General features: G+C 42.1%; 1 protein-coding gene and 1 pseudogene across 3 annotated transcripts in view; one reads left to right on the top strand and one right to left on the bottom strand.

The window, feature by feature from the left end:
* Positions 1-1,673: 1,673 nt before the first annotated feature.
* The window catches only part of WIPF2 (WAS/WASL interacting protein family member 2), a 39,261-nt gene continuing 28,489 nt past the window's right edge, over positions 1,674-12,445 (top strand). For 2 of the 3 annotated variants that reach the window (XM_023553670.2, XM_010594423.3), the window contains exon 1: positions 1,674-1,833. The gene's annotated coding sequence lies outside the window, so the exon portion shown is untranslated. The remainder of the gene's footprint in view (positions 1,834-12,445) is intronic. The other variant, XM_010594422.3, reaches the window with a different exon arrangement.
* Positions 7,073-7,923, bottom strand: LOC100665903 (large ribosomal subunit protein uL30-like; annotated as a pseudogene).

The raw sequence follows: 12,445 nt of genomic DNA, 5'->3' as shown, positions 1-12,445 counted from the left end.
CCCTCTGAGGAAGGGACATTTGAGTGAGGCCTCAAAAAATGAGGATGGGGCAAAGAATAGCCAGTATATAGGTCCTGAGGTAGGAACCGCTTGGTACATTGCAGTGTTAGAAAGCAGGTGTGCATAGTGTGTAGTGAGTGAGGAGGGGACAGGGAGGAGAGGAGGCTGAAGAGCTAGGAGGCTCTGGTAAGGAGTTTAGATCTACCATCTCTCTGGCCTAATCACAACACCTTTAGGAATGTAAGACTAAAAAACTACATACCTGAAAATCTTTACCTTTGCCCCCACTGATTCCTATGCCTGCAATGTGCTCCCTGTCTTCTCTGATTAGTAATAAAATTCTACTCATCCTTTAAGGTCAAGTTCAAAACCATTTATGAAATCTTATCCCATTCTTTAGCAAGAATTAATCACTCCATTGTCTGATGCCCCACAGCATGTATGTCCCCATGGCACTAATCACATGCTGACTTGTATCTCTGCTAGCTGTTTACATGTCAGTCTGCCTACCACACAGTGAGTTCCTGGAGGCAGAGGCTCTGTCTTAGTCACCCCAGTAGGCATCTCTTGGTGCCTAGGACAGTGTCTGACCCACAGCAGATACTCAATGAATGCAATGAAGGTTGTGACATTTACTTGACTAAGTGGGTAGTTCTGTTGTGCACAGGCTCGCTATGAGTCAGAACTGACTCAACGGCACCTAACAACAACAACAACAACAACTAGTGGGTAGTGGCAGAACACAAGGAAAACAAAAATAATAACTGACGGTTTATCACTTGTGCTTCCCTATTCATTATCTGATTGGAGGCTTCCAACAATACTATGAGGGAGACGGGGTAGGCACTATTACCTCCGTGTTACAGTTAGGGTAGCTAAAGCCCAAGGCCACACAGCTAGCAAGCAGTGGGACCTAAATCCCAATCTTGTCCTCTTACTTCGGATTTGGTGCTAGGAAGGATGATGGAGAGACCCAAAGAAGAGCATTTTGAGGATATAAGACAATGAGGGTGGTTGCACTGGGTGGTCTAGGGGGAGATTCTCAGTCAACAGCAGCCCTGCCAGGGAGGGCGTAGCACTCCTCCCCTGACCCATGCAACATCACCCCCCATTCCTGAACGCCGCGGAACCCTTGGGTTAGGTGGTTAAGATGACGTAAACGATGACCTGTTAGCAGGACCTGCCCCTGTTGCCATGACAACCGGAGTTTAACTATTGGGCCCTTACAAGGTTGGCTGAGACAGGTTCTTCGTTACCTCGGGATTAGGGAGGAGGTGTGGAGGAGTGCGGTGGAATAAAGACGTATAAAATGTATACTCATGAAAGACTCTAGCTCAGTGGTTCTCCACCTTTGCAACACGTTACAATTACCTGCAGAATTTTAAATGTTCCAATGCCTAACCCACAGCCCAGAACAACAAATCAGAATCTCCGGGGGTGGAACTAGGCATCAGTGTTTGGTTAGTTTTCCAGGTGATGGTGATTCCAATTGCAGCTAAAGCTGGAAATCCTCCCTTCAGTTAGCAAACGGAATTTCTGTGACCTTCTCAAGATGGGGGCCGAACAGACCGCTTCCGCCTTTACGTGAGCCGACAGGGGCGGGCCTTCCAGAAGCGCATGCGTGTAGCCTCTCTTCGCTCCCTGCTCCCCTCCTCCTTTTTTCCCCCGCCTCCATTTTGTTCGCGGACGCTGGGGACGGTGGGAGCAGATCCATTTCCGGGTTGGAAAAGGGGCGGCGGCGGCTAGAAAGGGAGCTTGCCGGGGGGCGAGTGGGACGGGACCAAGCCGGAGCGGAGGTGGTGGAGGATTCGCTCTCGGAGCAACTGCGGCCAGGTTAGGAAGAGGCCGGGGCGACTGGGTCCGTCGCTGCGGTGACCTGCGGACCTAAGGGCTAGGAAGAGCTGGGGAGTGGGGATTGGGGCGGGGCTTGAGGAGAGAGGGGCGCGTTGGAGGAGGGGCCTGAAGGGGATAGGGGCCTGGGGGCGGGGCCTGAGGGAAGGGGCTTGGGGCTGGGTCTGAAGAACCCGGAGGAGAGGGGGCGTGTGGAATCTAAGTAGGGAGGAGTGGTCCGGAATTGGTGTGGGGCGAGCGCAGACTGAAAATGAAGAGGAAGGCTGCTGAGAGACAGGAAATAAGGGATCCTGAAGGGTTGAGTAAGGCGAGTAAGACGGGAACTCAGGGTGCGGAACGAGGTAACCGTGCGCTAAAAGGGAGACGGGGAGGGAGGACCTGTTGGGAACAGGTAATTAGCAGGATGCTCTGGGTGAGGAGGCCAGTTGTGACTTTTCGGGGATTGAGCCGGGTGAAAACCTGTGGTTGGGAGGATGACTCGGGAAACTGCTTACGCTAGAGGGACTCTTAAGAGCGTTCGTTGAGAAAGAATCAGAATTGAGTTAAAGGTTGGATGGAGAGCTGTTGAGATGCGCACGGGAGCATCTAAAATTAAGGGTTCATGTTGGAGTGAGGGGAAGTGACAAGTGAAGTGAGGGAAGATGGAAAATCTGAAAGTGTTGAATGTGGGCAGTGTGTGTGGTTGGGCTGCTCATCAGGAAGAAACATTCTTAAAGAATAACATTGGGGTAAGGACCCGGAAGAAGCTGATATGTGCAGGAATTCATAATTTTAAGGGGATTTGAATGATCTTACTGCTTTGGCCTCCCCCAGGGCCCATCCCCCTCTTTTCTTGCTGTAATTTTTGTCTCACAGTTTTGGTTTCTGAACGACTTACTGAATGTTTTTGGAGACTTTTTTTTTTTTTTTTTTTAACTCCTTTACAAATCAGAAGAGGATCCCAGGGAATAAGGACTGTCCTAGCCTACCTCCTGATTTACTGAGTAACTCTTTGGCAAATCATTAAGTGCCTCGTTTTTTCTCCCCCTTTGAAATATAGGTCTCTTCCCTCCCTGCCTCTAAAAGATTCTGTTAACCAAGTGAGAATCTTTAAAGTGGTTGCAAAAAAAAGTGATTTCCAAACACAAAGTTGAGATACTGATATTTAGGAGACATATCCTCAGTTTCTTCCTCAGCATACGCTGCATTTTTATGTGCCTGGGAAGAGTTGGTTTTTAAATTCTCCTTTCTTAATGTTAACTTTTATCAGTCAAAATTTTATATTATTGTGTTGCATTGTGTTGGCTGCCATCAAAATGGAGATAGGGAGTTTAGAGTTGGCATGAATGAGGTCGGTTGGTGGGGACTGTGGGAGAATGCAGTGTTTTATTTTCTAGTTGCCACAGTATTTTACTCCTGACGAACACTGAATTTCTTCATGAGTCTATGAGAGATCAAGGATAAATAGTATTTTAGACAGTTGAGCTTTTTGCTTTGGTCCAATCACTTTGGCATAGCTGCCTGTTGGTGGGACCAGTGGGGTTGTTACTCCTTTGAAATCCTGACTGTTCTAGTTTTATTTCTTTGGGTATAAAGCTCTAAAAACTTTGCCTATAGGTGAACTTGTTTAGCTTAGAAGATGTGTTCCTGGAAGTGTTGGCATTTCTGCAGTTTGATGTGGATTTGCTTAAGAGGGGGCAGATTCTAGTTTTGCCTCCCTTGATACAGAGTAGTGTTTATTCTAGTTGCTACTGATTAGTTATGTGATGTCAGGGCAAAGGTGAAATGCAGGGGAGGGTGGAAGGTATTGTGAACAATAGGGTTCTCAGATTTTATTAATGGCATTGAAGAATGGAAGAGAGAAGTCCTTGTTCCTAATGAGGAGAAAATTGTCACTTGTTCTTTCTTGACTCTTTGGGCTGTCTGATGATGAGAGTGACCTGGTGTACTTGAGTCTGTTTTCCTGTTGATCTAAAGTAATTCTGAAATTCATGGACTGCTGGTTCAGGCTGCTTCAGCAAACCATAGTCTTTATACCAACCCCAGGATGAGCTGTAGACAATAAAGTATACATATTTATTTGGAGTAAAAATCTGCTAGATATTATACTGTCATTTCACCCTACAGTGTATCTTTTCAAATTGTAATTAAGAGGGCTTTGAGATAAGTTATGGAGGCTCAGAGCTCTGGGCAAGCTTTTGGTATAGCCTGCTTATTTAACATAATGTTTTTCTATTTTTCCTACCTTCTCACGTTTTTCCATTGAACCACTTCTAAGTGGAAAATAGCAAATTACACATTTTTTCCCCACTTTTTTAGTCTCTGGTGGACATCTTGTCTGTGTCACAGTTTGACACCACCAAATGAAAGAATCCTTGACTGCTCCAAATGGAGAGCGTGACAGAAGCTGAGCTGAGTTTCCTGGGCCAGGGAATGGACTCTTGTCAAAGCAAAGAATAGTTGCGGAGACATACAACTGGGCCCTTGAAGCTGTGACTAACATTTTGGCAACATGCATCCCTTTGCCAAATAACTTCTTTTCTTCTTGAGTGTGACTGTTAATCTTCTTGAAGTAGGCTGTTGTTGCTACTATGCTTCACACAACTCCCGAGCAGAAGTTGGCAGGGTTGCAGTTAACTGTCTCTTGAGGGATGTTCCCCTGATTAGAGTAGGTGGGGCGTTCTGTGTCAAAATGAGGTGTTCTGCAAGGAAATAGAGGCAGTACTCTTTACTGAATGTTCTTGCAATTCTTTATAGTTCTTCTAAATTCAGAGTTTGTTTCTTAATCATCTGGTAATCAGTGTCTTTGACTGCACAGTTTGAATGTCCAGGGCATTGAGGAAGAGAGACTTAGTATTTGCGGCAATATTTCCCCCCAGTTTCACTCTCAAACCTTGAGCCTGTGGAGCCATAGACTAAACTTATGAGGAGTTCTTAATGTAATCTATAAAGGGATATTAAAAAATGTTGAATAGAACTTTATGGGGGAAAGCAATGTTACTAGGAAAAAAGGTGATACATTTGCTAATGTCTATGTCAGTCTTGGAAACCCTGGTGGTGTACTGGTTAAGTGCTGCGGCTGCTAACCAAAGGGTTGGCAGTTCGAATCCACCAGGCGCTCCTTGGAAACTCTATGGGGCAGTTCTGCTCTGTCGTATAGGGTCGCTCTGAGTCGGAATCAACTCGACGGCACTGAGTTTGATTTTTTTGGTTATGTCAGTCTTAGAGGGCAGTGGTGGCTCGGTGGTAGAATTCTCGCCTTCCGTGTGGGAGACCTGGGTTCCATTCCTGGCCAGTGTACTTTGAGTGTAGCTACCACTCATCTGTCAGTGGAGGCTTGCGTGTTGCCACAATGCTGAGTGGGTTTTGGGGAGCTTGCAGAATAAGAAAGACTAGGAATAAAGACCTGGTGATCTACTTCTGGAAATCAACCAGTGAAAACCCTATGGATCACAACGGTCCTGTTTTGTATATGGAATCACCATGAGTTGTTGGCAGCTAACAACATGTCAGTCTTAGATCGCTTAAGATTTTACTTAGTAAATACATTTTGTTTTTCAGGGGATAATTTAGCTGAAGATAACTGTCTCCCATAGGTTTGGGGATGGATTATGAAGATCATTTCCTGCAGTTGATGACCATGACCCTTGTGACATTGGCGTTACTCCCAAAATGAAGCCTCTTATTGATGGCCCTAGATTCAGCTTTCTCTTGCCATCATTATTCTAAAGTATTCTGTTCCTGACATGCATGTTCGAGAAACGAGCAAGTTTAGATCTCAGAGGTTTTGATTGTGGTTACAGGGCTTTGATTATGGTAGGAAATATGATTATTGGAATTGTTTCAACCCAGTCACAGCTTTTTCTTTCCTGAAGAACATCTTAAATGCTTGGCACATCTGTATATTTAAGGAATATGTGCAGGTTTCTTCCTCATTCTTAAAATTGGTTTAAAAAATTTTTTTTATTTTCTTGAACTTCATGGATTCATGTTAAGGTCCATCTAGAATTTGAAGTCCCTTAATGAGTGTAGGAGCCCTGGTGGCGCATTGCTTAATCATTCGGCTCCTAACCAAAAGGTTTGAATCCACCAGCTGCTCCTTAGAAACCCTATAGGGCGGTTCTACTGTGTCCTGTAGGGTCACTATGAGTTGGAATAATCGACTCAACGGCAAGGGTTTTTTTTGTAACGAATGTAATTCCTGTGTTTTTAGTCAGTATTTATATTTCTCAGTGCAAATTTTCCGACCTACTTTCTCTGCTTATAAAAAAAAGACTAAATCCAACAATCCCCTTTGACTGAAAACATTCTCCATATTTATTCAGAATGAGACAATTAGTTTTAAAAAATGGAATTTTATTCTAAAGGGATACAATTTAGTATGAGCAAGATATCTGAGATTTGTGGATAAGTGAATTTTCCTTCTTTCCACTTTTGCCTTCCCAATGCTCAGCCAGTAGACCAGATGTTTGTTGTCTGAAATCCAGGTATGAAGTATTTAAACTGTTTTTACCACTGTCTTAGAAATAAGGATAGGAACATTTTTGGCAAGTTTTCTTTTTTGAATAGATCATACATATGGTTCACAATTCAAAAGGTAAAAAAGGGTATATAGTGATTAGTTTACCGTCTACCTTTGTCTACTCATTTACCCAGTTCATCTTCCTAGAGGCAACTAATGTTATCAGTTTAAGAGTCTTAAGATTCTTTCCAGAGATACCATGTACATATAAAGCAAATATATACATTTCTTGCTTTTTAAAAAAAAATAATTGTATCACACTGTTTGTACTATTTACATCTTTTTTTTTTTTTTATTTAATATCTTTTGACAGTCATTTTCTATCAGTGATAAAGAGATTTGGCATTGTATTTACTGGCCCAGTACTGATGGACATTTAAACTGTTTCCAGTCTTTTGCAGTTACAAACTATGCTCCAGTGAATAACCATGTATATTTGACCCTCTGGATATGCAACCGTATCTGCAGGATAAATTCTTAGAATTGCTGAAGCTGATAGCTTTTTGACCCTTGTTACTCATTTATGTGCAAAGCATTGTGTTAGGTGCTGGAGATACAGCAGTGAACAAAACTGACTCAGTGCTTGTCCTCATGGAAATTATGGTCCAGTGGGAAAGACTGTTAAGCAAGTAATTAATTATTGTTGCTTATAAATGCTGTGGGGACAACTAATGGAAAGCCTAACCCGGGTTGATTGGGAGGGAGGACAGTCAGGAAAGGTCCCTAAGGAAGTAACTTTTTTTTTTTTTCAATTTGAAAGCAGTTACAGTTTTATTAACTGACCAGATTACAAAAATAATCACGGTAGACACCTTAGTTCATCCTTCTAATAAGCCTGTTGATCTGGTCTTCCCTGTTGCCAGCATCTCCACCTTCTACAAAATGGGTGGTCTTTTTCTTCATTCCACGTCGTGGAGAAGATAATTTGAAGGGCCACAGGAAGTTGTTTGCTTCTTTGAAGCGTTTCCCAACAGTATAGATCTCATGAATCAGATCCTCCATGCAGATGATGCCATATTTACCAAGAGATCACGCAATCAAAGTGTTATCTGTCAGGGCAATTCGCTTCTTATTGATCTTGCCATAACCACGCTTATAGATCAGTTCATTCACTGACTTCAGGTTTGGTTATCCCCACGCAATATATGGTTCCACAATTCTCAGCATGTTGATTGAAGCCTTGTTGAGCTTAACAAAGGTGCCATTGAAGATCTGGCTGCAACACCTTTCGAACCTTTGGGCTCACACCATTGATACCTCTGATCCTGGTAACAAGTGCCAACTTGGGTTCCACAGGTACATAGAAGTTGCCAGTTTTTCTTGCCATCCTAGCCATTCGAATTTCAGTCCTGTACATCTGCCTATATTCCTTGTGATAGTGCTTAGTTTTTTCATAGATAAGCTTCCTCCTTGCCTTTCGAAGCATCTTTTGGGCAAACTTCTTTCTCAGGCTCTTGATCTTTAGTTCTGCGAAATTCCTTCGCTTTTTCTTAAGGGTTTCTGGCACATCAGGAACCTTCTTTTTCTTCTCTTCGACACCCTCCATGGTTCCAGCCGGAAAAAAAGGAGAAAGTAACTTTTAAGGCTGAAAGCTAAAGGATGAGTGGGAAGAGATAAGACTTTTCTAGGCGGAAGAAATGGCATAGGTGAAGGTCCTTAGGGAGGAAGGAACCTGGGTATTTTAGGAATTGAAAGAAATTCCACTGTGGTTGGAACTTGTTATGTGCTGTTGAGTCAATTTCACTGTCTTTTTTCCTGTGGAGCTGCTGGTGGGTTCGAACCACCAACCTTTTGGTTAGCAGCCGAGTGCTCAACCATTGTACCACCAGGGCTTCTTGGTAGGAGCTTAAACCCATTGCCATTGAGTCAATTCCAACGCATAGCGACCGTAAAGGACAGAGCAGAACTACCTCCTAGTGTTTCCAAGGAGCAGCTGGTGGATTCAAACTGTTGCCCTTTTGATCAGCGGCCGAACGCTTAACCACTGCGCCAGAGCTTAGGGAGTGAGAAACAGAGAGGTAGGAGGCAAGGCTTGAGAGATGTGGGCTCTCCTAAAAAGTGGATAAATAGTGAATTTTGAATTCAACCTTTACAATGGATATTTTTTTTTCTGTCAGTTCTTCTCATAAGTATTAGTTTACTAGTGTTGATGCAGAAACCATCAATATCATGAGGAGGTTTGGTGGTTGTACAGTAGAACATGTATTTTTAAAGAATTTTCCTGGATAAAGCCTCTTTTTGATTAGTGTTGTTGTGTTCCATTGAGTCAGCTCTGATTCATAGCAACCTTATTTGACGGAGTAGAACTGCCCCATAGGGTATCCTAGACTATTATCTTTACAGCAACAGATCGACTGGTCTTTTCTCCCGCAGGGCTGCTGGTGTGGTCAAACGACTGACCTTTAGGTTAGCAGCTGAACGCTTAACCATTGCGCCACCAGAGCTCCTTATTCTTGACGTAGGTTCTTGAAATTGTGAGGTTAGATTAGGTCTTAAAATGTTAGGATCTTGTAAAGACCGGACTTGCTGGCCTGACAGAGACTGGAGAAACCCTGGGAATATGGCCCCAGGATACCCTTTCAGCCCAGTAATGAAGTCACTTCTGAGATTCACTCTTTAGCCAAAGATTGGACGGGCCCATAAAACAAAATGAGACTAAAGGGGCACGGCGCTGGGGCAAGGACTAGAAGACAGGAGGGGACAGGAAAGTTGGTAATAGGGGACCCAAGGTTGAGAAGAGAGAGTGTTGACATGTTGTCGGGTTGTTAACCAGTGTCATAAAACAATGTGTACTAACTGTTTAATGAGAAACTAATTTATTCTGTAAACCTTGATCTAAAGTTCAATAAAAAAAAATTTAGGATCTTGAAAATTGGTTTACAGATTAATAATTATTGGGGAACAATTCTTAGATTGTGGGGGATGATGAGATTCTTAATTTGCCAGACTTGCTCTTTAGGAAACGGAAGTCATATTTAGTTCTAGGAAGTACTGACATTTTTGTACTCCTCATGGGGCTGGGAAGAGATCACAGACGTTCTTATCGTGGACTGGCGACTATAGTATTCTGTCAAATCCATCATTTTAGGTTATATGTCTTAACATATAAGTCTTGTTGGACATGCAAATGAATCATAAGCCCAAGGGGCATTATAACTCCAAATATATGAAAGCATTTTTATCTTCAAGTATATTGACTTTTGTTAGGAAATCACAAGCCCAGATGGCCCTGTTTGATTTAGTACCTTTCTTGTGTAATTGGTTCAGCTTGCTCTGTTTTCATAACTTTAAGTAGACTCTTGTTTTAGCAGCCCCTCACTAGTGATCAAGTAATGAAAATGTGCAAATTTTTCCAGCATTTCAGCAATGAGCATCTGTATTGTTGATAGCTTAAGGGTATTGGAGTGAGAGAGGAGACTCCTCAACAGCGAAAGTCACAGCTTTGTTATTAGATCACCTGTGGCAAGTTGGGACTTAATATATTATCTTTGAAATGAAGCATGACACTTCTGTCCCTGTGAAATCTGGATCAGCGTTTTATGGAGCATCTCCTTAAGTTTTCTTTCAGGTCCCTTCTTAATGGAGACTGTCATCACTGGGTTTTCCTTACTTCTGACTGTTCTGTATATATGTTTTTATACTTTCGTATTTGGGGTGTGCAAATGAAGAATGGCACATGGAGGTTGAGGGCTAGTAATACAAGATACGGCTAGCCTAGAGTGAGAAGAAAGAGCTGTTTTTGGCAATCAGTGACTATATTTCAGTCTGCCTTGTGATAGCATTTTTAGCCTAATTAATAGGTTCTTGGAACTTCCAAAGATGTTTTGGCAACAGATGTTCGTTGTTTTTGTTTTTCAGTTAGTTGCGTTAAATTGAAAATAAGACCTAGAAAAAGGACTAAGGTAATTGATTTTAAGATTTATCCCTCTATTTGTTCTTTGCTTTTACTTTCGGTCATGACTTCTTAAAGTGGCCTGGAAGTTCCTCACGTGTTTGGCCTGTGATAGAGTAAGCTCTGGGGTCGTAAACTTTGTGGTTGCACACAGGCTGTGGGAGAGATTCAGGTCACATTAGTCAGTGACTTCCATTAGAGTTGAATCTGAGACACAGTTTCTAGAATCAAACTGCTGATCCCCGATCCTTAAAGGATAAGCATGAACCCAGTACCTAAAATATGAAGATTGATCCAGTTCTCACATTTCTGCTCCTCCATCCTTGTTGCCAGCCACCCCTGCCGCACTCTTTCTCTGACCCTAGCCATTGAAACTAGGTCAGAGCTCACAAGTTAAAGAGACGCCATCCTTCACACTGCCAAATAGGCAGATAGCAGCTGCCAATTTGGGGAGTCTACACCACATCCCAACCTTCTACGTATTAGCCACCAGTTTGGAGCTGGTTTCCCACTATCCCTTCAGGATGCCAGCTACAAGCTTAGGAGTTATATGTCTTAACACGACATATAAGTCATTTTACTTTATGACTTACAGGCTCCCACTGTCCCTTTGGGTTCGATAACTAACTGGAATAGCTCACAGAACTTGCAGAGAATATAATACACTTACGACTACAGATTTATTATAACCCAAAAGGATACAAATGAAGAGACAACTGGGCAAGGTCTAGGAGAGTTCCCAATGCAGAGCTTCCATGTCCCAAGAGATGCACCACCCTCCCAAGAACAGAAGTTCTGGTTAACCAGGAATCTCTCCGAGCCTTAGTGTCCAGGGCTTTTATGGTCAGTTCTGCATGATAGGCTAAATCATGCCTCTTGAGGCTAGTTGATATTGGCCTCCCAGTTGAGTCTTTTCTGGTGTGGCCATTCCCTACTTGCCGACACAAATTCTCAGGTATGGCCTGGACATCCCAGACCAAGGCACCCCAGTGACTATAAGGGTTATTTCTCTGGAGCCAGAGACATAGTCCACCCTTCTTAAAGTTAGGTCCTTTACCCCACACAAGTGTAGTGGCTTTTTAATTTTTTAAATTTGAGATTTTTGCTCTCCTTAACTGTCTAATAATGTATCTAATATTGACCTTATTTTTGAAATTTTGATCAGTCTGAACCTTGATTTTGCATATACATTGTTAGTATTGGAATTTTTTAAGAAAGTAATTAAATCTTTATTTTTATCAAAATAGTAAGTGTACATAGTTTAAGGAGTCAAACAATACTATGAGATTTAAGACCAAAAAACATAAAAGCTTTGTTTCTTTTTTTGTTCTCAGAGAAAACCACTTATTAATACTCTTAGTGGTTTTTTTCTGATGTAAATTATCTCCAGATTTCTAAACAGTATGCTTATGTTGTTGTTCCTTGATTTTTCAATTCTTAGATATTATCTGTTGAATATCTACTCTAGAAGATGATGTTTTTGGTTTCTCATTCTGCTTCCCACCCTCAGCACTTCCTGCTTTTTTCCTTATTTTAGATCCATCACAATTTTGATTCAACCAATATAATATTTTTAAAAATAATATTTGTGAGGGCTCAATCAAGAAAACAAACCGTTCTGGGTATTTCAAGCAGGAAGAAATTTAATACAAGGGTTTAGATGTTGGTAGGCTAGGGGGAGCATAGGTCAGGGAAAGCCGCCTTGCAAGGAATTAAAGAAACAGCTGTCAATAATTTTAGCTACCTTAAATACAAAAGGAGTTGATTTGCAGGAGAACGTTGGAAACTGCTGCAAACCACATATCTGCCTTCTGTCCAAGGGCACATACCTGTTCATTGGTACTGGAGAAGCAATAATGGCAAATGCCTGTCTTCCACCTTCCTGCTCTTGAGTGAATGACTCATTTTGGCGGAATCTAAACTATGACTCCACTAGCAAGGGATTCTGGGGAATGTAGTTCCCAAGCCCTCAGCCCCTGAGTTATACAAAAGAGTCTAGAAGGCAGTAGAGGTAAATGTTTACTAAAAGAGGAAGAAAAAAACATTCAGCACCCAATATAATGACTATGTGTACTATGAATACTTTTCCTTCCTTGTACAATTCTTTGTTTGCTGTCTGTATAATTATTCTTTTTTTTTGGCTTAAATCACTAATTCAACCCTAAACTAACAGAAGTGTAAATCTCCTTTAGATATATTCA

Source organism: Loxodonta africana, chromosome 18 (assembly GCF_030014295.1).
Source record: "Loxodonta africana isolate mLoxAfr1 chromosome 18, mLoxAfr1.hap2, whole genome shotgun sequence".
Taxonomy (NCBI): domain Eukaryota; kingdom Metazoa; phylum Chordata; class Mammalia; order Proboscidea; family Elephantidae; genus Loxodonta; species Loxodonta africana.
This window is presented reverse-complemented; position numbering and strand designations above follow the sequence as displayed.